A 25,183-nucleotide genomic window follows, 5' to 3' on the forward strand; every position below is an offset into this window, starting at 1 on the left:
GGACTCACCACAGAAAGCAGGTTTTTGGGAAAGAGAGGATCTGGAAGGTGAACTCCTCCGTCCGTGGCTCATTTCCTGTCTTGACGTAGGGTTGGTGTAGTCGACTGCAGTATGCTTGTGAGGTCTCGTGGCTGTTCTGAGACCCATGGCGACAATCAGTCCTTACTCTGACACAGGGTCAGGTAAAACACTCTAGTAAGAGCTTTTGCCTCGGCTCGTAATCTGCTTTGATGGCACAGGGCTGTTGATTCAAGAAACTTCTTGCCTCACGGCTTGAAGTAATTCTTAGCAGATACAATTTGTCACAGAGAGTGGCACTTGGCCTTGTCTGTGTAAAAGTCAATTTCTTAGAAGTAGGAGTGCGTGTCGTTGCCTCCAGCAGGGTTTGGGGTGAAAGTTGGCATTTCCCTGGCCACCTGGTTCAAAGTCTTTGGCTGACAGATGGTGTCTGTTGTGGGGGACCCCATTGGAGGGAGTCCTGGCCCTGTGTTGCTGATGGGCGTTGCTGGAATGCTGGCTGGCAGGGCGATATGAGTTGGATTCACCCCCCTCTGCTGGTCTATCCAGTCTTGGCTTTTGGGCTGACTGCGGCACTTCCCCTTTCGGATAGTCACATGGGTTGTAGGAATGTGACAGTTCTGGGTGAACTCTGGTAGGTTCATGCTTAAAAGTCTCTTTGTTGGGTTCCGTGTTGGAATTTTGCTCGGGCCCTCAGCCGTTGACTTTAGAGGCTTTGGCCCGAGCTTCACTGTTTTTAGTTCTGCTCTTTACAATAGTGTTTCAGCTTTGTAGCTTTACACTCAGTTCATCTTTGGCTTTCTCCTCTCGTCGCTCCTTGTGTCCGTTGTCCGCTTGTAGCTCCATCGGGGCGCGCTGTAGTCCATCCATTTGCTCCAGAAGTTCGGCGTCCTTTTCCCTCGTCGTCTTGCAGGCATCCTGGGCTCGATGCTCCAGCTGGTTGAGACCCTTTCCTATGGATCCGGCCTGTGCAAGGGTGAGGTGTGTCAGGACCCTGGAGAGTTGAGTCTGGGCTTGGCTGTCATGGCTCCGGGCTAGGTCGTTCGCCCTCAGCGGATTAATGCAGACGTCCAGCTGTTCTCTGCTTGGCGGCTGCAGCTCCATGGCGTCGTTGGGCAGGAGGTTGTGGGTTAAGCACTTAACCAGGCCTCCAGTTGGTCCCAGTGAGCAGCGGCTGGACGCACTTGACATGCTGGTCTGTTGGATGAGACAGAGATCACAAGGGAGAGAGAGAGACCCACATGGACAAATCGAGTGGATGTTAGCATTGTGCTATATTATTAGTCTGACAGGGTTGTCAGCTAGGGGGTATGTGCCGGCTAGACATTGGTCCTTCTAAGGATCCTCTGAGGGCCGGACAATTCGGATGTCGAATTTGGGTGGCTAGATAACAGTTGATATCTACGTACTGGCCTCAAGGCTTTTAGTCATTCGCCAGGCTGTGCAAATTATCAATCAATTATTTAAATCACCCTGGTGGTTCTCAATGGCGTGGTCTCTGAGCAGGTCAAAGTAACTAAAAATAATTAAGTAAATAAAAATAACAGTAACCCAAAAAACAAAAATGAATAATACTAACGATAAGTTAGACAAAAAGGCACCTCGCTCGGATGAACGAGTGTACAGGGAAAGAAAAATGAAAGAAAATACTAATATGGATATCAGTAAATATGAATAAAAATAAAACTGAAAGACAAGGATGAGAAACGAGGGAGAGAGAGAGAGAGAGAATAGCAAAACCTATGGGCATGTCTAAAACGTTCGTTTTATAGTCCTGTAGTGGGCCAAGTTTAGACTAGGTTTTACATGCTATTTACACTTTTTGGTGAGTGAAAGGCATTCAGACGAAGGTCGCAAGAGCGTGCTATCTGGCTAGACTTTCCCCAACTCCTACAGCAGTCACTATCAGACCACTTGCCTATAATGTAACTCGGTTGTGAACACACACCGCGTAGGCTTTTAGCACAATACGTAGCACTCAAGGAAGTCACTGACCGTCTGGCATGATTCAAAATTGGGTTTTGCCTGATGATTCCAGTGCCGCTCTAGGCCTGTAGAATGAGGTGGCCAATCTCACTCTGGTGGGCACGTGTGTGGAATCATGACAGGGTAATTAACCAAGATTGACCGTATGCCAGTGGGCACGGACAGTGCTTCTTGGAGTACGATTGCTGATGCCACTGTGATCCACACAAGCCAGAGTGACAAAACGCCAAGGTATCTAACGCATCCTTCAGCAGGGGTCAGTTATGTCAGACAGATGAACCCAATCTTTTGATCTGCAACCTGAATAACCTGTACGCTTAACCACACAAGCACAGATGACTCGGGTCTGGATACGGGCAATACTATTGATCTACTATTCTGGGCGAGCCAGTTGGAGTAGGAATCTTAGTATGCTGTAGTATCTGATGGATAGAGAAGGTTATCACCCTGTGATGGAGGGAGGCTAAAGGAAAATTAAATCGGCATAAAAGAATCTAAAAGAATAATCATAATAATCCCCTATAGGTAAAAGCAGTACAGGACGGCTTATAAAAAGTAGAAAGAGTGCCTTAGTATTCAGGGGCATCTACAAACATTAATGGGTTAGCCCAACATGTTTTGATCAGATGTGGGATCTATAGATTGATAGCTCTGAATTTAGCTTCAGACTAATACTTGCCCTTATATAGTAATACTTTCCCTATAACCTAAGAGGTGAGGGAATAAATAAGGCATGAGGAAAAGATGGAGTAAAAAAATCAAAAGGAAAAATTATGCCTATTAATGATAATATTAGAGAGATTAAAGGCAATTCCCCAAATAGCAAAACCAACAAAATTAAAATTAAACATGACCTAAGTTTAGAATAGATTATTGGGAACTTGATTAAAAATCAAGTACTAACAAAATAAACTGGACAACGGTATTAAAATGAAAAAGACAGAAGGCAGAAAATTAATTAAAAAAAATTGAAAGTAACAAAATAATTTATAATACCAAAAGAAATAAAAACAGACCAATAATCTATACTTAGGTAACTAAACTATTGTTTGGATAAAATGATAACAGGGAAAATAAAATGCTTAATCGAAATTAAAACAAATTAACTCCAAACTGTTTGACCATTTCAGACCACTTGAGACACAATGGTGGGCGGAACTGATGTGAGAAGAGCAGAAGGAGACGGGGAGATGTTTCCGAGTTGACCTCACATTCGGTTAGCCTTGTGCTAAAGTTTGTTAATGTTACAAAATGTGAAGGGTTGGTTTGCTTAAGCATTAGCTGCCGTTAGCCGTTAGCAAGTTGTTACGCTTCGCATCCGGTTAGCCTTGTGCTAACAGTTTGGTAATATTAAGACGCGAAGGGTTAATTTACTTAAGGCTAGTCGTTAGAAGCTAGCGAGTTGTTTTGCCCTGTCAAGTAAACCGCGTCACCAACTCTGCCTCCTGAAAGGCGGATCTTATGCTTTGGGGTGGTGGCTACGTCATTCACGCATGCGTGCGCGTGCACGAGTTACGTGGACGAGGAGCCAATGAGCGCTCGAAGAGCCGTGTCATGAATGGAAGCTCTCATAACTTGGTATGCGGCTGACTTCACAAAGGCAAAGCGCGAACCACTAAGATTCGCATAAGCGGTCATTATATCATGTTGCCGTAACATTGATAATAATATTCGACCATTACAACTAGACAAACAAACATAAAATGCGAGACGTCTCTCGAGGCGGTGCACGTTTGTACACATATTTGGTCCAGACGAACATAACTGAAATATGAGAATTCCTTTCGTCAGAAAGCGGTTAACAGGCAAGCTTGCAGCCTCCCAAATACATAATTTAGAACCGTCAAGCAGTTCTGAAATTAATTTCGCACGGCGGCGAAGCAAAGAGGTTAAACGTTAGGCAGCTAATCTAACAGTTTGAAACCACGGGAGAAATAGGCTAGAGGTTTTCTAGCTATAAGAAGGCCTTTTAAACGGACAGGTTTGGGGTTTCCAGACTGTCCCACAAGCGCTGAGGGAGGTGTATTTTCCTCCGACAGGCACACTAATATATTTAAATGATTTGCGGAACGTGCGTCTCAGCAAAATCGATTTAAAATATATATGAACTGCAGTTTAAATTGTTACACTCTACACGGGCAGCTCTCTGCTGTGTTTAGTGAATAGAATGGCTGGAGGAGGCTTTTCGTCCTCCCAGCTTTAAAGAAAAGGAAACGCTTCTCGCGGTCCTTTTTTTTTCTTTTTCTATAGCGCGCTCCATAAATCACAATGAATTGGAAAGTTTGTTCCACAGAAAATGTTTGAAAAACTGCCCGCATAGTCTCCACCAATATATGTAACATGAAATTAGCTCATTTTATGAATATTAATAATCAACAATAACGGTTTATTCTTAATTAATATTCCGGCTTAAGCTTCAGTCAGTTTGGTCAAACAAACATATGATTGTAGCTATATGATCATGCTCGCGCAACCGAGCGGATTCCCAGATTATGAATATTAATTATCTACAATAACGAATTATTATTAACCATTAATATTCCGGATCAATTTATTGTTAATTTGACCAAATGAACACAAGCAGAGCCGCCGCTCTCCCGAGCGAACACGGTAATCTATTCATTTAGAAAAAGGGAATTTAATTGCTACTTCTTGTGAAGTAGATTAATCATTCAAAAGTTTTAAACAACTTATAATAGCTAGGCAGGGGAATCTTTATTTCAGTGACATTTTCTCGTGAGGCAAACAATACAATTAATTTGATTATAAATGGATTTTATTGACTAGTCAGACGTAACGAACAAACAAACGCACAAACATACATTAAACACAAAACAAAGGTAAACCACGTGGAGATATCGGGTCTATAGAACGTGTAACAGCAAAGAGACATAGTAAAGCTAGGAAATATAGATTTCAGATAAAAGAGTGACAAAACTTTCAGTTCCACACGCACCATTACGGACCACCAAGGTTATAAAAAAACACCTTTTTGGTAAAAGGGGCACAGCTTAATCGCATAACTAAAATCACCTGGTCTTTAATGTTTGGAGGTCTCTTTTATGAGTCTCTCTTTCGTCGTGATGAAACTCCTTTTAATGTCCTTCTTGATGCGTGGAGTTTGTAATGCAGTTCGGACGAACACGATCGCAAACTTTAAAACTGAGTTTACTTTTGCCGGAAAACAAAAAAACGTGGCGGGAAAGTCCATGCGGCTGTGAAGAGCCGTGTGGCCCTTAAAGGGACCACCGTCAATGATGTTCCTTTTTGGGACGTTCTCTTTCTGCCCAGATGTTTGGCAAAAGGTCTGGTTATACCTGCGGGTCACGTGACAACCCGTACAGCATTCTGACCAATGATTTCAGGGGAAAGTTTGCGCGCGAACCTTCCTTTGTCTCGGGGCTGCTTGTATGCAAATTTGAGTGTCCGCCTAAAGCATGCTGACAGGCATTTAATACAGGGCTTTAAAGAATAAAGCAATGCGAGTTATGGTCTTGCTTTATGCATCATGTGTTGTAAAATGTCAGCAGAAACCCATCGGTACCAAACATGGGGGGGTTTACAGTACATCAACCTAATTTTTCATATCCTTACAATATTTATGCTTTACAAAGGCCTAAATGGAACATGCATACAGGTTATAAGAGAGGTTACACAGGTAAGAAAAGTCAGAAATGAGATACAAAGTTTACAAAACATAACACATTGGTTTTGTGCTGGTTCAGGATTTGATGAGTTCATTTTCTTTCTGTCGGAACAGCCTCGTGTGGGGGTGTGTGTGTGTGTGTATTTGGGCAGGAATGTCTTTGAAGTTTTCCTGCTTATCTCTCCAGTCCCCCTGAACAACTTAAGCTGTCACGAAAATCCAGACTTCTTGGAGCCAGGAGTCGTAAAACCGTTCTGTGACCAAAGCCAGACAGTGATAAAATCAATAAGTAATTTTATCTGTGGACTGTACGCTACAAATCTTTCATGTTACCTGGTAAGAAAGTCATATATAAAGCAATCAGTTTTATCATTAGTTACTGGTCCATTAATGCCTTAAGATATAACCTACTATCACCTACTGGGTGATTTTAATTTAATATTTGTACTACCTTTTATTTAATATTAAGTAAATTATTTCACAATCTAATACTGAATAAAAATGTGTACTGATTGTACGTTAATAACCATGGACCTTGTTTTTTTTTTTTGTTTAGGTTCATGCTTATCTGCACATCCAGGCCTCAAGACTAAAGTGTTTGGCTTTCAGTGTTTCCTTGGACAGTTTTGGAGGAAAAGAGACCATAAAACATGGATATATGGTAAGGAAAATAATTTAGTTTTTTTTGTCTTTTCCCTCTATAATCATTTTGGATATACAAATCTTTTTTTAACAACTAGATCTTTTTTTCACAGGTGCAATTTTAGGATTTTTCATTGGGCTTTTCTAACTGTGTGCAGGTTTGGTCACCGGTTCTAAGTTGCTTTCAACATTACAGAATATAAAATCTTTGTAACTAATTTACCCAAAAGTACAGCAAACAGTTAAATTTATGTCACGCTACAAACTACTGGGTCAAGGTGTGATGTTTTTCTGCTTATGGTTGGTTGCCAAATATTTGACGATACCATGCAGAATTAATTTGTTATTTTTTTTTATTGTTTTACATTAGGGCAGCACTGTGGCGCAGTGGGTAGCTGTTATGATAACCAGCGATCATTCACTGGAGATCGCTGGTTCCCTCTTTCTTTATGAACCTCACTTCCGCATTCCCCAGGACTACATTTCCATACATGCACTTCTTCCAATCACACACGCCTGGTCACTCATCTTCCTGATTATATCACCAGCTGAAACCTGTTACAGAGACTGATTACACACAGTATTTAAGCAGCACACACACTCATTCACATTGCCGAGTCTTGTCTACTGTTTGGTGACATTTCTACGCGGTTCTCCCGATCTGGTTTTCTCCGTGTCTGTACCTAGCTTAGTTTCCTAGTTATCCTGTTTAACCGCCAGCCTTTCGACCTTTTGCCTGTTTACCGACTTCGACTCTGGATTTGCCCGTATATGCCTGTTCATACCTGTTTTGACCATTGCTTGCCTGAGCACGAATAAACCTGCATTTGGATCTTACTTTCAGTTGTTTGTATCTATCCCGAATCACAACAGTAGCACAATTGCCTCACAGCAAGGTTTCCTCCAGGGGCTCCAGTTTCCCCCACAGTCCAAAGACAATCGCCATAGTTGAATTTTGTATATTCAATTCCCCTAAGTTAAACTAAATTGGCCGTAGTGTATGTGAGTGTGTGCAAGAGTGTTTATGGGTGTTTCCCAGTGTTGGGTTGTGGCTGGAAGGACATCCGCTGCGTAAAACATGTGCTGGATAAGTTGGCGGTTCATTCCGTTGTGGCGACCCCAGATTAATAAAGGGACTAAGCGCCAAAAAGAGAATGAATGAATGTTTTACTTTAAAATTAAATCCAAGGAGTGTAGCTGTTTTGGCTCATTTAAGATGAAATGGACAGTTCATTCAACAATGAAAATGTGCTGTTAATTTATTCATCCTCAGGCCACAAGCTGTAGGTTACCTTGTACTCAAGTGGGACAGTAAAAAATACTTTTACCCATGGTTCTTGGGGATTCATATAATACAAATTGATGATCAATATCTTAGAAAGTCAAATCCAAATTAATCACCTACACATTAGATGGTCAGAGTGAGTAAATTAACTAATTAACTGGGTAAACTGCGTTTTTAAAGTTGTTTTCACATAAACATAAAATGTCACTTGTGTCTATACTTCAGGTTGCCTGTAGACATTTCTAGTGTTAGTCTAGTTGTAATGGTACTCTACACTGCATGTCTATAGACATCTCTTTAGAAAATGTGATCACAGATAATTTACAGGTGCATCTCAATAAATTAGAATGACATCAAAAAGATGATTACTTTCAATAATTCAATTAAAAAAGTGAAACTCCTTTATTATATAGATTCATTGCACACAGACTGATTTATTTCAAGTGTTTATCTTTTCATTTTGATCATTATAGCTTACAGCTAATGAAAACTCAAATCAGTATCTCAGAAATTGTTAAATCCTTTTTTTTATTAGGCTTAAGTAATATTACCATTTTCTAAAATTTAATTAGATGTAAGCCACAATCATCAAAATAAAAAGAAGTAAACAGAATTACATTATTCTGTGTAACAAATCTATATACGAGTTTCACTTCTTTAATTGAATTACTGAAATTACAACTACAATTATTACAACTTTTTTGATGACACTGTAATTCATCGAGATGCACCTGTAAATTGATGAGAACTTTATTATATACTTTATATTATACAACTTGATATTATATTTTGACCGTTTTCTTGTTAAAGTAACGTTCCACTTATGTTGTTGTATAATCTATTGTAGTACTAGTGTGCAAACATTTTTCAAGTCATTACATAATTAGGCAAGCCTTCATCTTGTCACCAAAGATCACTGTTGCTTGTGTTGTTGGAAATTCCTAGCTCTCCACTGAAACAGGACCAGGAACATGTTACAATGTTGTTGGTAGTTTGAATGCAGTAGAGTAGAGACAACCAATTAACAAATAAATATGTTGTTTTTTTTTCCAGAATGCAGAGTGCTTGCTGCAGGAGAAAATAAATTAATTAATCCAGCAGAAAGATATAGATGTGTTAATCAAATACATTAAACACAAACTTACTGGAAGATTGGAAAGTGCATAAAGGTGAGTTTTTTTCTTCATGTTTTAGCCTAAATTGCAGAGACAACTAAGTTAGCCATTAATATGTTTAATAATTTAGTTTTTTGATTGTTTTCCAGAATGCAGAGGCCTTGCAGCAGATGATGATGCTTTTCATGGCAAGAATGACAAAAATAAATAAATTGTGTTTATTTTGAAATGTTTCATGTCAGTTTCTATCTAGATTTAATTTATGATGTTTCTGTACATTTAGAACAAATCACATAATCCTAACATTGTTATATCTATAGATGTCTTCTCAAGGATTGACAATTATACTACAGTAATTGATACTGCACTTTTTTCACTGTTTAATATTTTTTGTTTGTTTATTAAATAGGTGTAGTGCAACATTCTTTTCCTTCTTTTAGCTCCTAGTGTAAATATATCCCTTTTATTTATACAGTATAAATCTCATACATGTACCTTCTGCTAACATTTTGTTGAAATGGCATATACTGCTTATACTTAAGTGTTAATAGATGGTAGATATTTACACTAAGTGTACTGTAAACAGCATTTACTGTTTATTATTATGTAGTGTAAATACCATGTTTTATCAAAATGCCAAGTCCTATAGTGCAAACAGTGTATGATTAATTTTTAGTGTAGCATCATACTTTTAGTAACATTGCAATAGCATCTACCTTCTATAAACACAAAAAGTGTAAATGGCATATACTTTCCATAAGCACTGAGTGCAAATAGAATCTACCATACTTTTTTTAGCATCTTTACACTAGAGATGCTATTTACACAAAGTGCAAGTAGCAAGAGATACTTCTGCTAAGAAGTTAGGTGGGCTTTTTTCTACACAGGCTTGAATAGCCACTTTTATATATTTTTTAACCAAAATGGCAGATAATTTTACTTCAGTGAAATGCGCTTAATTTATATGCTCCAAGGTAAAACTATATAATTTTCTGTGAAGAAAATTAGGGCCAATCCCAATTCTAATTTTTTTTTTTTATTTATCTTCCAGAAAAAAGTGACGGCAACAATATCACATTATCACAACGATATAATTTGGCAATAAGATCATAACTAAACTGTGCATTTACACTGTGGCTATATTCATCTATGTAAACACAAGAAAACAACATTAACATTATACCAGACACTGTAAAAAGGTAATTCTAGCCACTAGACTTTTCTGACAGGGTATTCGAGTGTCATCGAGTGATAATGTTGCTATACATACGTTGTTATTAGGGATTGTAGATATCGAAATTTAGCCTGTTTTTAATTATTATTTTAATGTTGCTATAGATGTATTTCAACATAAGCTTGTTTGTTGTAAAAATTCATAACAATGACAAAAAAATTCTAATTTGTTGTATATTCTGGAATTTGTTGATGATATATTTAGTTTTTTTTTTACCCCTTGGTTTCGAGTGTAGTCCTGTAAAATCTCTGTTTAAATATAAATAAATTCTCTTTTAGAATTGGGCTTGACTTTCTTCCCTTTTTTGGTTTGACAAACTAAAAATCCAAAGTTTCCCTAATTTTAGGGTTTACATACTCTTTTTTTCACTTAAAAAAGGTTTTCACTTAACTGGATTTCTAAATTGGCCCTCTACTTATCTGGAAAATTATATAAATTTAAACAATCATACTGATTTTCTTTTCTGCTTTTGTGTTTACCAAACACCAACAAATATAACAATACATAAAGCAGGACTATTTAATAAAAGATTTACAATATAAAGTTAGTTTATGCTGTTTAAGTTCTTAAAGGTACATATGCATGGTCTTAAAATGCCTTTTATTTGCCTTGTTTTTTTAATTATGTGCAAAACATTATCAATAATCATGAATAATAGAAAGTGGTATGCAGCTAATTATTCCACAACCATTACTTTTGAAGACATTTTATGGCATTATTATGTGATGAGTGTTACACGTTGTCTCATTCACAACATGATTTATTGATCTTTGTTTTGGTTTTGCTTCAGAACAGTTCCATTTGCAGTACAACTTCGAATAAGCATAATTAACTACAGCCAATTTTTTCATGAATGGACCCGCTGTCAAGTCCGACAATGGACAAGGGACAAGAATATCTCACGGTCCTTATAAACAAGATGAAAGGGCATGAAAACACCCCATGAACACACCATTGAATGCGAGATTGCAGGATTGCAAATTAAAGCACCAAATAAGGAGGAGAAAAGGGAGAACATTAGAAAATTTCAGGAGGAATCAAGTACCCTGCTCACGGAGGTAGCGACTAACCCCATTCAGCTTGTCGGTTCTCTACCGGGGATGCAAATTCCGCTTGACAGCCATTACCCTGCAAGCTTGAGTTGCCCCCCTTCAAATGTCTTTCACTGAAAACAGTTAATGGTGGGCATTCCTTCTATTTTTATTAAGTCTTTATCACCTCTTCAGAGCTGAATAAATAAACGTAATATGAGAGAATCACAGGTTTATTACCAAATTATTGGAGTTTAAGCCAGTTCAAACTTTATAGGGGGTTAGGCTCCTACCCCCATAGCACCAAAATAACATATTTGGGGGAGGGGTACTTAAAAGTATGAATGTTGTTGTTGTTGTTATTGTTGTTATTATTATTATTATTATTATTAATGATAGCTAGAAACCTATCAGTTCTACAACATCTGAGATCCTGTACACTTTTACCCTGTTTAGTGCATTGAGCAGCTTTGCCATGCAGTATTTTTTTCCCTTTCATTAATTGAAACAAGTAGTTTCTAAAGATGATATGTATGAGTAGTTATGTGTGCAAAGTTGTCAAGCCATTTATGAGTCTCTCTATTTGATAATGAAGAGATAAAATGTACTGTAAATGCAATAAAATCTTTAATAATAAAGCCTAATAATCCTCAAAACACTTTAAATATTAAATATTATTAAAATAATACATTTTCATGCTATCTTACCCCAATATAACTTCTCAGAATACCCAATGAGTTATGTGGCAAATACATACAACCATTTAACTAGTTTCTGCACTTGTTCACCAAATGTGGTTGGACAGCAGCATATACAATTATATGACTGCTGGTAGCAGTCACTATATTACGGCTTCTAGATTCTCCAAAGAATATACTTCTATAAATGCATCATTGTATGACTCACTTACTTATACCAAATAGCTTAAATCAGCATATTTCTATTACCTTTACAGATTCTCCTGTCTGTTTTCAAAAACCAATTTTCAAAGCAATGCAACCATAATTTTGTCAATGTAACACCAATAAATGATTAGAATAAACAATGGAAGGGGATTAAAGGATTAAGGATTTGGTTTACATTTAACTTTTTTAAAAGGGCAGTGATCTGCTTACCTTTACATGTCTTTTTGATATGATTTGTATGTTTCTCATAAGCCAGATTAGTCTATCACATGGTCTTGAGTTTAAGCAGGTGGGTGTCTTGTTCTTGAACCTGTTTAGACCCAAATAGGTATTTTCATTTGTACAGTCTCTTCCAGATATTTCCTCTAGTACAGAATTATCATTTCTTTCAGAGAATCTTGAGAGACATGCTGAAAATTTCCATCACTGTAAAGAAAAGTACTCAGTCCAATTTGTTCTTCCACTGACATTGGATCAGTAAATTGAACTTCTCCTTTCTTCACATAATTTTCTGACTTTCACCTTATATCCAATCTGTATGTTAAGGAATGTAGATCCACTCCACGATCAGTGTACTGGTTACTTTTCTTCTGTTATTGTGTCACACAAGCTCTAACCAGAGTAAATTTATCTGGGCTATCATTAGGTGATAGAACATTCAACTTAGTCATAGGTTGACCCCTCAAAGGCAGAAAAGGAGATTCACCTGTTGTGGCATGTGGCATTGCTTTATAAGTCTTTAATATGGTCTTGCCCAGGTGAAAAAAATATATAATTAAATGCAACTAAAATACACTTAAATACCCGCATAAACATTTTTAGTACATTGTTATTTTTTTGTGTTAAATAAAATATATGAAATGTAATGACATTTTGGGAAAATGTACTTCTACTACAATACATTAAAATTTTTAATAAAGTCAATTTAATATTAACGTTCGAGGTTACAGAAGTAACCCTTCGTTCCCCGAGGAGGGGAACGGAAGTGCTATAAGTGGATTTGATGTTCTAAATCCACGTATGGGTGATTCGGTTCAGAAGCTACTTGTCTGAAAGAGTATTGAACGGGCCAATGAAAGCAATGAATTGGCAGCGTAAGCTTGCGCAGGTGTGCTGCATTGCCAATTAACAGTTATTGTCAGAGACTGATTGCCCACACTATTTAAGCAACACGCTCACTCATTCACATTGCCGAGTCTTGTTAACTGTAAAGTAACACTACAACGCGTTTCCTTGGTTTGTTTTCCTGTGTTTTGACCCTATAGCCTTGTTAGCCCGTGTGTCTTAAGCTACGTCCCAAATGGCACACTATACACTATGCACTCATGCACTATGTACTTATGCACTTACACACTCAACAGGATAGTATATGTATGTAGTGGTGTCCCAAATGGCACACTAATGTTTTTTTACTAAGCGGAAATTCAAACCGTTTTCCTGATGACGTTTGACAGTTGCCAAATCAGTGAAATAAACAACAGAATTATCAAATAATACCTGCCGTGAGTATTGCCGCATTCACCATCGGGAGGCGCTATAATCACTCTCGTAGGAGAATTTTGCTTTCACCATCCAAAATAAATAAAGTTATTCAACATGTGCGTCCGATAGCTCCGCCCCTTCCGCTACGTAAGCAAACATGCGGTCGAGTGCGTGAAGTGTCCATCATTACACACTTCATTTTAGCGGCTGACTGAGTGCATCATCCGGGTAATTAAAGTGCACTTATTATTTTTTAGAGTTTTCAGTGTGAACACACTACTTACACTATTTATACTACAAAATGGTGTAGAATAGTGCATAAGTATGCGATTTGGGACGCAGCTTTAGTCTGCCGCCTGCCTTCTGACCACTCACCTGATCCTTTGACTACGATTCTGGACTTCCCTTGTTTGTCTATTTGCACCTGTACTGATTGCTCATTGCTTGCCTGACCACTGATTAAACCTGCACGTGGAACCTATCTCTGTTGTTTGTGTCACTCCTCAGGTTACACTAATGCAACTGTTTTGGATGTTTTTTTCTGTAGTGTACATTATTGTAGTACACTAAAAATTTATTTAAGTATTACTGGTATTTGGTATACTTTTGTGAAGTGTACTAAAGTCCTACTAAAGTATAAACATACTTTTAATTAGTATATTTATAGTGTAAAACCATCAAACTTTTATTTAACACAAAAAAAACAATGTACTAAAAATGTATTTGCGGGTATTTAAGTGTATTTTAATTGCATTTAATTATATTTTTTTCAACCTGGGATGCCTTCAAAATATATTTTTTAAATAAATGTTTAGTATGTTAAAAGCACATTTTAGATCAGCTTCATTTTGTCTCATAATAGCACAGTTGAGTACACTTAGATGTACTTAAGTTTATCTTAAAAAGCACTTAATACTAATTTTTAGTACATTAAATACAAAATTAGTTTAGGAAAATAGAGCACTTTTAATACAGTATTTAGCACACTTTTTTTAATAATTTGTATATTATTTTAATATATTACTATTATACTTTAAATTAGTCATAAATATATTTAAATGTTTAAAATTAGGGTTCAAGTGTATTTCTAGTTGTAACTAAACATATTTTTTAAAAATACAGATATAGTATGTTAAAAGCACATTTTAATTCAGTTTCAGGGTGTCTCAAAATAGCACAGTTGAGTACACTTAGATGGTATTAAGTTTATCTTAACATATACTTAATACTATCTTTTAGTACATTAAGTACAAAATTAGTGTGCGAAAATAGAGCACTTTTAGTACATCACTGAAAAAAGTACTAAGTATACTTAAAGTGTATTTTAGCACACTGCTTTCACATTTTGTATATTCTTTAAATATATTACTATTATGCTTTAAGCTATTCTTAAATATATTCATAAATGTTTAAAAGTAAGGTTCAAGTGTATTTCTAGTTGTAACTAAACATATTTTTAAAATACAGATATAGTATGTTAAAAGCACATTTTAGTTCAATTTCAGGGTGTCTCAAAATAGCACTGTTGAGTGCACTTAGATGGTATTAAGTTTATCTTAACATATACTTAAAAGTGTACTAAGTGTACTTAAATAAGTGTATGTTAGTGCACTTTTTTTCACCTGGGCAGAACTGCAATTTTTCAGGGTTTATGAGTCATCTCAGCTCTCTGAAGAAATTCTTTGAGCACCCTGTTGATTCGTTCAATGGCTCCATTTGCGTGAGGGTGGTACACACTTGTTTTGATGTGCTTTATTCTATGCATTTTCACAAAATCAGCAAATTCACAGTTAAGAATGAACTGTGGCCCATTATCTGTTGTGATAGTGCAAGACTCAAGCACCACTGTATAGATCTGAAAGATAAAAAACTAGATACAAAGTAAGTGAACTTATTTGTAAATATTGTTATTTATGCTTTGTTTCAGGCAGCAGAAAGACAACTGGACGATAGAGAAAGTGACTAAGACACACACACAAACAGACACAGCATATTAAAAATTTAATTGTTTGACAAATGATTTATGTTTTCTGCCAATAAAGCCAATTTTAGTAACATTTTATTGATTGAGCTCTTTCTGTCTCTAACATTCAGGACAAGAAAATAACATTCTGTGAAGGTCCCCAAAATAACGTCCCCCACACCTTTAAAGAATTCCACATCTTGACCTTCTGGGAACGTTACTAGACAACGGCCTTAACACCAACAAGGACATTATAAGAACGTTCTGAAAACGTTACATTTTCCAAAAAAGAATGGTCCCCTTAACATTCTGTGAACATTCTGAATGTTTTGTAAAGGTCCCCCAAATAAAATCCCTCGCACCTTTAAAAAACTCAACATCGTGACCTTCTCAGAACGTTCTGGGAATGTTACTAAACAACGTCCTTAACACCGCCAAGGATGTTATGAGAACGTTCTAAGAATGTCACAATTTCCAAAAAAGTATGGTCCCCTAAACATTCTGAGAATGTTCTGAATGTTCTGTAAAGTACCCCCAAAAACGTTCCCCACACCTTTAAAGAACTCAACATCGTGATCTTCTCAGAACGTCCTGGGAACATTTCTTGAGAACGTCCTTAGCACCGGTCGGGGATGTTATGGGAACATTCTGAGAACGTCACAATTTCCAAAAAAGTATGGTCCCCTAAACATTCTGAATGTTCTGTAAAGGTCCCCCAAATAATGTCCTCCACACCTTTAAAGAACTCAACATCTTCAAGACGAGAGAGAACTGCAATAGAGTAAAGCCCCCACAAAAGGACCTCCCCTTTTGCCCCGAGCTGCATGCAGCAGCCATTTAATCATAGAATAATCCATATTCAGCATGTTTTATGAGACCAAAAGCTGCAATTTATCCTTCAATTCATGGGCTGGGGGAAAAAGCAAGTAAAAAAATATATATATATCACTTCGGAAAAAATATTTTATATGTCTTTTTCAATCAGAATTTTAAATCTGTAAAGTTCCTTCTTTGCTTTCTAGATCTCTGAGGTTATTCACGTCTAGTGGGCAAAGCATATTTGTGGCTGAATGTTCGCATACTATGTTACAGGCATACCAGGCTGATTTATTAAAAGCAATTAAACAATCCTAGCCATCTAAAAACTCCTCATATTAAGCGGTGCAAAAACAGAATGTTGCATCTCTGGCTTTCCCCAAGAAATAAATAAATAAATACATAAAAAATAAATAATAAATAAAAATAAAATTATAATAGGGACCTGAGAGCTCGCTGTCAACCTATGTTTTCCTCAAAAACACTATAGTTATTTCAAGGGAAACGAAGGATAATGGAAAGTCTTGACATGTTGGGAGTCAGATTTCCCAGGACCCGTAAAGTGAGGGCATTGTTTGGTGTCCTCCCTGAGTCAAATCCGTTAAGAAGGGGGCAGACTACCCCACCATCTATGGTGGCTAGGGCTCTGCGATTCTCAGGATGGGTGCTTCTCAGTGTCTGAGGGCATTGGGGACCACACCCCTTCTTCGGAGAGTCCAAGAGCAACCAGAGGCTGGCCTTGAGAGGCTGGTACCCCAGCAAATTTTTTGGTGGTGTGAAAACACCCGCCAATAGTGCTTCAGTGGGTCCTGTTAACAGTGGAACATGGCTACAAAATAAAAATTTTCGCACATCCACTTTGCTTTAATGGTGTTACATTGCTGTAATAAAGCCAGAACAGGCTCTGGTTATGGAACAAATTACTGTTTTTCCTAAACCCACTCGACAGTCAGGGTTTTTTAGCCGGCATATCATCGTTCTGAAAAAAGGATGGGGGACTGCATCCCTTATTAGATTTAAATCTAAATTAGTATGTCAGGGCCATCAAATTCAGGGTGTTAACCATCATGAATGTGATATCACACACTCAGTATGAGCACTGGGTTGTCATAAACCTAAAAGACGCATATGTCCATATATCCATCCTTCCCCAACACAGGGGGTACCTGAGGTTCGCTTTTGGGGGCAAACCGTTCCAGTATCAGGTTCTTCCATTTGGCCTAGCTCTGTCACCTCGAACCTTCATCCACTTTGTACAGACAGTAGTATAGACAGTTGGCTAATTCTAGCTCAGTCTTATGATATGGTAGGTCGGAATCGAGTTGTTGCTCTCATCCATATCAGAAAGCCGAGGTTTCAGCTGAACACCACTGAAAGTCCGTTAGTTCCACTTTTTTTTTTTTCAAACACATCGGTCCCTGTCATGAATCACTTCGATTCAATCAGCTGTACACAGAGTCAAACAAGGCTAATCCATCACTGTGAAACAGTTTGTGAGACTGTTAGGTCCCATGATTTAATGCCTAGAGATGATATTGGAGTTCTATCTAGCTCTCTGGCACTAAATCACTTTCTCCCAGACAAAAGGCGCCATCATGTTTTTGTCCACAAAGACAATACATTGTTGGCTGCTTAAACTACTGCGCAGGGGGTCTAAAGTCCCAACTGCTTGGCACATTGGATTCTTCTGTGGAGCACCACGTTAACAGTTGTATAGACTGTAGAGTCTCATGGCATTAGCAGCCAACACCATTAAGTTCGGCCCTATGTACATGAGACCCCTGCAGTGGTGGCTCAATCCAGGGTTTGTTCCCCTGATGGGAATCCTTTCCGCACGATCAAGGTCTCGCGGCGCTGCCTTTGAGCCTTAAGTATGTGGAAAAACTCTGGTTCTTGTGGGAGCACACATCTAGTCGAGGTGAGAGCTGGGAAATGGCAGGAGACCATGCATTTCATGCTACGATTTGTCTCTTTCTCGAATCCAACCTCAGTGGGACTGGATGCCATGGTGCACACTTGGCCGAGGCTATGTCTGTACGGTTATTTTCCCTTGGTTGCTCTGCTCCCAGAAGTCCTGGACAACAATTGCCTTAAAATATGATTTGTCAATCGAGGTTGCGCGGATCATACTGAGTTCCAGGGCACCACTCAAGAGGAAGCTATACTCCCTTAAATCGGCAATTTTCTCAGCTTGGTGCACTAAACACCAACCGAACCGAAAAAGCTAACGGGAGTCTGTTGGGAGGGCTAGCTGCCCTGCTAAAAAATCCAGCTTAAACCAGCCTAGGCTGGTTGTCTGGTTTTAGCTGGTCGACCAGGCTGGTTTTAGAAGGGTTTTGGCCACTTCCAGGCTGGTTTCCAGCCATTTCCAGCCTGGTCTTAGCTGGTCAGGCTGGGAGATGACCAGCTAAAACCAGATTGACAAGCCTAGCCAAGCTAGGAGTCCAGCCAAAACCAGCTATGTCAAGCTTAAACCAAGCTGGTCAAGCTGGTTTTAGCTGGATTTGGCTGGTAATTTTCCAGCCTGACCAGCTAAGACCAGGCTGGAAATGGCTGGAAACCAGCCAGGAAATGGCCAAACTTTTGAACCCACAGAGGGGGAACCCACAGAGGGATGAAAAATCCAGGCAAAAAATAAAGAAAAATATAAGAAAACCAAGGATGGCCTCTAGAGGGCAGACGGCAGTCTCAAGCACCAGTAAAAAGGGTAAAGCAAAAGAAAACTAAATGCAATACCAATTGTCCCAATAGGTAAGGATGGCTGACGTGAAACTGACGTTTCGACACAGTGTCGAGATCCCGAAGCGCAAGTGTTTCGAAACACTGCACCGAAGCATGATCCGAAACACCCAGGTCACGTGACTAAAGTGTTTCAAAACACTTGGTCACGTGGCTAAAGCGATTCAAAGCATTGATCATTTCAGAGGCGTTTCAAGACCCGGAGAATCTCCATCTGACTGGCATGATCAAGAACGTAACTGTGTCTTGTATGGCAGTGGACTGTGCGTGTGACAACAGATCTGTGTTACAAATTTGTTTTGGGTTCGAATCCCGACTAGTCCAAATACTACAAAATCATGATTTTATATATTTTAATCATGTTACTGTTTTATGGTGTAGTCTAGATAGGATACAGCTACGGATATGCCATCAATTTAGCATCATTTTTGTAACACTGTAAAACAATAATTAATATTTTTACAGTACTGTGATGGGTTTAGGTTTTGGATAGACGTTAATAAAATACAATGGAAAATTTAATTAATAATATAAATAATTATTGTTAACTTCTGGCCACAACTGTATCTGATCTAGCAACAACCCTGTTATATGAACAAAACAATACAAATTTATTTACAAGGTGTTTATTCGTATGTCAGAGCAATGTTGAAACAAAACGATACAACAACAAAGCATTACCAACTGCTATCAAAGCATTTCAAAATAATTGCTACAGTATGAATTCGAACCCATTATTCCCGCATGGTGGTTACGGACTCTAACCGCTCGTCTACACCACTTGAAGATTTAGGGCTACAAAGTGGGGTTTCATACACTAATTTGCTCAACTGTTCTTTGCTGAAGCTGCTTCAGTGAAATACAATTAAAATGACCACTAGGTGTCGCCGTAGAGTGGTGTTTCAAAACGTTTCGAAGCTTCGACACATTTGCTTCGATAGTTTCAGTGTTTCACGAAGCCTCGCTTTGCCCACCACTACCAATAGGAGGCGCACGGCAAACCAAGCCGTCACTAGATAGTCAATGCAAAAAGAAAATAAAAGCAAAATAAAAATGTTTCAGCGAAAGGCGCACGGCAATCCAAGCCGTCAGTCAGCAAGGTGTTAAATCTGCAATGCTGGCAACCAGGACGAGAGAGAGCAGGAGGAGAGAAAGTCGGCTGGAGAGGAGATCGCTGGTGGGCGTTAATGCGGAACTGGAGCAGGAAGTGCCGAGAGGTGAGGAGAAACACAGCTGATCTACAGCAGGAACGGTCTGACTGGGGAGAAAGAAAAAGTAAAAATCCAAAACAACAATTAAAGACTGGCACTGGAGCCTAAACAGTAACGAGACGAGACTGGACTGGACGAGATCATGAAACAGGATCGTAAGGTAAGACTCGCGAACGATAAGGTACAGGAAAGTGAGAACAAGAGGAATAAATAGGGAGACTAATGAAGGGAAACTACAGACAGGTGTGAATGAACTAATGAACTAATGATCTAATGCATAGAATGACAAGTGGGTGGGGTGAGACAGCAGAGCGCATGGCGATCTGTCAAAATATCGCCATGTGCGCTGAGAAAACAAAACAAATGAATGTGACGACAACATGCAGGTGACAGACCATGACACCCGCGGGTGCAACCAACAAGAGTTGTGCATTTTAGTTTAACTTTTTTAGCGCTAAAAGCAGTAAGGTATTAGTTTCTATTTAAATATATCAAGCTGAAACTAAACAGCGCATTCTCTCCACTGCGGTCAAGCCAGCCGCGGTTCGGAAAAACACAGTCAAGCCAGCCGCGCTTTATATTTCGGTGCGCGCGTATTATTATCATTACGGTAATGTCAGCAGCCACACAGAGAGCGCTCCACAGAGCACCCATTTCGCCCAGAACAGAGAGATAACAACGAAATATAAGTTTATCCCCCTTTCCTCCCACGTATGCTTTATTAAACAATTTATTAGCTTTTTTTGACTGTTGTTATTTTAAGAAATTGGTTTCTGGGCTTACCTTTAATTTCCTCAAGTTTATCTTTTTGCTTCAAATGATTTTATAGCAGATCAAATGGACAGAATAAATATACGATTTCTAAATACACAGAATGCGTTTCTACTTCTCCTAGCCAACTACAGTACATTGCAAATAAGGTTAAATGCAATTTTATACAACGTGGCTAACCTCAGAAAGTGAAAACAATCATAAAGTAGTCCAACAAAACATTGTTTGAATTACAAATTTATGTTTATTTCATTTAAAGGGGATTTAAAAGGTTATGCTTCTTTCAGTATATGGGATATGGGGCATTATTACACTTTAGATGACTGTAAAGACCTTATTATTTGTTATAAGTAGAATAGAACAACAATAAGATCTGATGCAGGAAGTCAAATACTAAGCATACATCATATGAAGCCTGTTTTACAGCATTTTGGAGAAATGTACCATTAACACACTTTAAAGTGCTATAAAGAAATAAGTAGAAAAAAAACAAAGTTTGGTTCTGATACAGGATGTACATGCATACCTCATGTAAAAGACCTCATTTAGGTGAGCAGAAGAAAACAATGGACAGGACATCCAATTGTAACGGGGAGACTGACGGAGGGATCCATTGCAGTATTTATTAAGTCACACTTAAACATCAACACCTCGCACGGCTGTGCGAACATACAACATACAACTCAACGATGATTAGCAGATAACAGAGGCAGAGTGATTACCAGGCTTGAGTCAAGGGCAGGCAGCGTGGTTCAGAGTCCGTAATACAGGCTTTAGTCAGAGGCGGGCAGCGAGAATCAGAGTCCGTGTAATCAGGCTTTAGGTCAAGGGCAGGCAGAAGACAGAGCAGAGTCGAGGAAAGGGCTGAAGTGGTAAACAGGAGATCAGGCAGGATAGAACGCTCAGAAATGCTGGCCGGGGCTAAACAAGACTTCGCAATGGAGTGTGTGTGTGAGCTGCTTATATGTGGTACGTGGGTCATTAGTGAGATGGAGAACAGGTGTGCTGGGATCTGAGTGGGAAGGATGACGTAATGGTTAGAAGTCCGGAGATGTTGACCTCTGCTGGTCAGCGAGGGGAATGACTGGGACCGAGTCGGTGACAGAGCCCCCCCCCAACGAACGGCTCCTGAAGTGAGGCAATTCTCGACGCCGGGGTCTTCCACGGGGGCGAGGGGCCGGCATCTCCGGATGTTGTGAGTGGAACTCTTCCAGTAGTGTGGTGTCGAGGATGTCCTTGCGGTTAATCCAAGATCTCTCCTCCGGACCGTACCCCTCCCAATCAACGAGATATTGGAGTTGACCGCCCCGGCGTCTGGATCTCAGGATCTCGTGGATCTGGTAAGCCTCTTCGCCGTCGATCATGAGAGGCGGGGGACCCTGTTCACCGGCTGCCACCTCCCTATCCGTCTCGGCTGGACCAGCAGCAGGCTTGAGCAGAGAGACATGGAAAATTGGGGAAATACGAAAATGATTAGGGAGTGTCAGTCTGAACGAAACAGGAGATATTTGTCTTTCTATCTGGAAAGGACCCACGTACCTGGGACTGAGTTTCTTGCAGGGCAGCTTGAGGCGTAAGTCGCGGGTGGAAAGCCATACCCATTGTCCTGGGGAATACATGGGACCAGGACGTCGGTGTCGATCGGCTTGTTCCTTGAAACGCCTTATGGCGTGAGAGAGGTGAGTATGAGCTGCGTTCCAGACCTCTTCGCAGTTTTTAAACCAGGTATCCACCGCAGGGAGTTCAGAGGTCTCGCCGGACCAGGGAAAGAGCGGAGGTTGGAAGCCCAGCACGCATTGAAATGGGGTTAATCCAGTAGATGCCTTTCTGAGGGAGTTCTGAGCATATTCTGCCCACATCAAAAATTTGGCCCATTCGTTCTGGGTCGAGTGACAATACGTGCGGAGGAATCGACCGATCTCTTGGTTCAAGCGCTCTGTCTGCCCGTTGGATTGGGGATGATAGCCGGATGTTAGGCTAACGTTGATTTGGAGATTTTTGAAGAATGCTGACCAGAGTCGGGATGTAAACTGGGGACCTCTATCCGATACGATGTCTTCGGGGAGACCATAGTACCGAAACACACACTTGCAGAGTAACTCAGCCGTTTCCATGGCTGTGGGCAGTTTGGAAATGGGAATAAGGCGGCAGGATTTCGAAAATCGGTCCACTACTGTGAGGATGGTGGTTTTGCCCTGAGATATGGGTAAATCGGTGATGAAATCTATAGCGATGTGTGACCAAGGACGATGTGGCACCTCCAGGGGTTGCAGTAATCCAGCTGGACGGTGACGGGAGTGTTTGGACATCTGACAGGGTGAGCATTTGTTAATGAAGTTGATTACATCCTTGTGTATGGATGACCACCAGTAGCGGGATTGAATCATTTGTACAGTGGCTGTGCTGCCTGGGTGACCGGAACTGGGGTGGTCATGTACCTCGGAGATGAGTCTTTCTCGAAGCGACGGGGGGACAAAGATTTTATTCTCCGGACAGGGCTGCTGAGAAGGATTATTTTCGGCGGCTTGGAGGATCTCCTGATCTATATCCCACTGGATGGGAGCGACAATTAGAGGACTTTTGATTATGGGCTCGTCAGGGATTTCAGAGGTCTCATCGTCTGAGAGGCGGGACAGAGCATCTGCTTTGATGTTTTTTGAACCAGGGATATAGGTGACTTGGAAGTCAAATCGGGTGAAAAACAGCGCCCATCTTGCCTGTCTAGGATTCAGACGTTTACAAGACCGGATGTATTCTAGGTTCTTGTGATCAGTGATGACGATGAAAGGGTGTTTTGCGCCCTCAAGCCAATGTCTCCATTCCTCTAGCGCAGCTTTTATGGCGAGGAGTTCTCGGTTTCCCACATCGTAGTTCCGTTCAGCGGAGTTAAGCTTGCGAGAATAGAAGGCACAGGGATGGAGCTTCTTATTCACTAGGGATCGCTGGGACAGGATGGCTCCAATTCCAGTGTTTGACGCGTCAATTTCGACGACAAAGGGTTGTTCGGGATCAGGATGACGCAGAATAGGTGCACTGGAGAAGTGAGTCTTTAACTGGGTAAATGCTCGGACAGCGTCGGGGTTCCATTTAAGGCGAGCATTATTAGCTTTGACCATGGCGGTCAGTGGGGCAGCGACTGAACTGAAGTTCCTTATGAAGCGTCTGTAGAAGTTAGCAAAGCCCAGGAATCGTTGTAGTTGCCTGATGGTTTCGGGTTGTGGCCATTGTGTCACAGAGTCAACCTTTTGTTGGTCCATGGCCACGCCTTCTGGACTGATAATATAGCCAAGGAATGAGATGCAGGTCTGGTGAAATTCGCACTTGGAGCTCTTCGCAAACAACTGGTTTTCAATGAGACGTTTGAGCACTGCCCGAACGTGCTGGATATGCTCAGATAGCGAATTGGAATAGATCAAGATGTCGTCAATATATACTATTACCCATCTGTTGAGCATGTCTCTAAATATCTCATTTACGAATGCCTGGAACACGGAAGGACTGTTTGCTAGGCCGAAGGGCATAACGAGATATTCGTAGTGGCCGTCAACTGTAGAGAACCCGGTTTTCCACTCGTCTCCCTGTCGTATGCGGATGAGGTTATAGGCACTACGGAGGTCCAACTTAGTGAAATACTGGGCGGATCGGAGTTGTTCCAGGGCGGCAGGAACCAATGGCAATGGGTAGCGGTATTTGACCGTGATCTCATTCAAGCCTCGGTAATCGATGCAAGGGCGTAAGCTGCCATCCTTCTTCTTGACGAAGAAAAACCCTGCTGAAGCGGGAGAAGTAGATGGTCGAATAAATCCTTTTTCTAGCTCCTCAGAGATGTACTTCTTCATAGCCTCAGTTTCAGGTTGTGAGAGAGGGAATATGCGACCACGAGGGGGCGTGGTGCCGGGTAGCAGCTCAATGGCACAGTCATTATCACGATGAGGAGGGAGCTTAGTAGCCTTCTGCTTATTGAATGCTTCAATTAGATCGTGATAAGCATCAGGAACATGATGGAGTTCAGAGTCTTCGGTCTCGTTGATTGTGTTGATCTGGATAGGGGAAACAGGATGCAGACATTGGGTAAAGCATTGATTGCTCCATTTTATGATCTCACCAGTTCTCCAAGAGACTTGAGGGTCATGCTGTTGTAGCCATGGTAACCCGAGAATCACAGAGTGTTTAGGGGAGTTGATGGCAAGAAGGGAAATTTCCTCTTCATGAAGAGAGCCTGTTTGAAGCAAGACTGGCAGGGTCTGGAATTTTATACGTCCTTCTCCCAAAGGGCGCCCATCTACAGCAGTGATGGCTATGGAGGAATCACAGGAGGTTAGAGGAATGGAGTGAGTGG

This window comes from Danio rerio, chromosome 8 (assembly GCF_049306965.1).
Source record: "Danio rerio strain Tuebingen ecotype United States chromosome 8, GRCz12tu, whole genome shotgun sequence".
NCBI classification, from domain to species: Eukaryota; Metazoa; Chordata; class Actinopteri; order Cypriniformes; family Danionidae; genus Danio; species Danio rerio.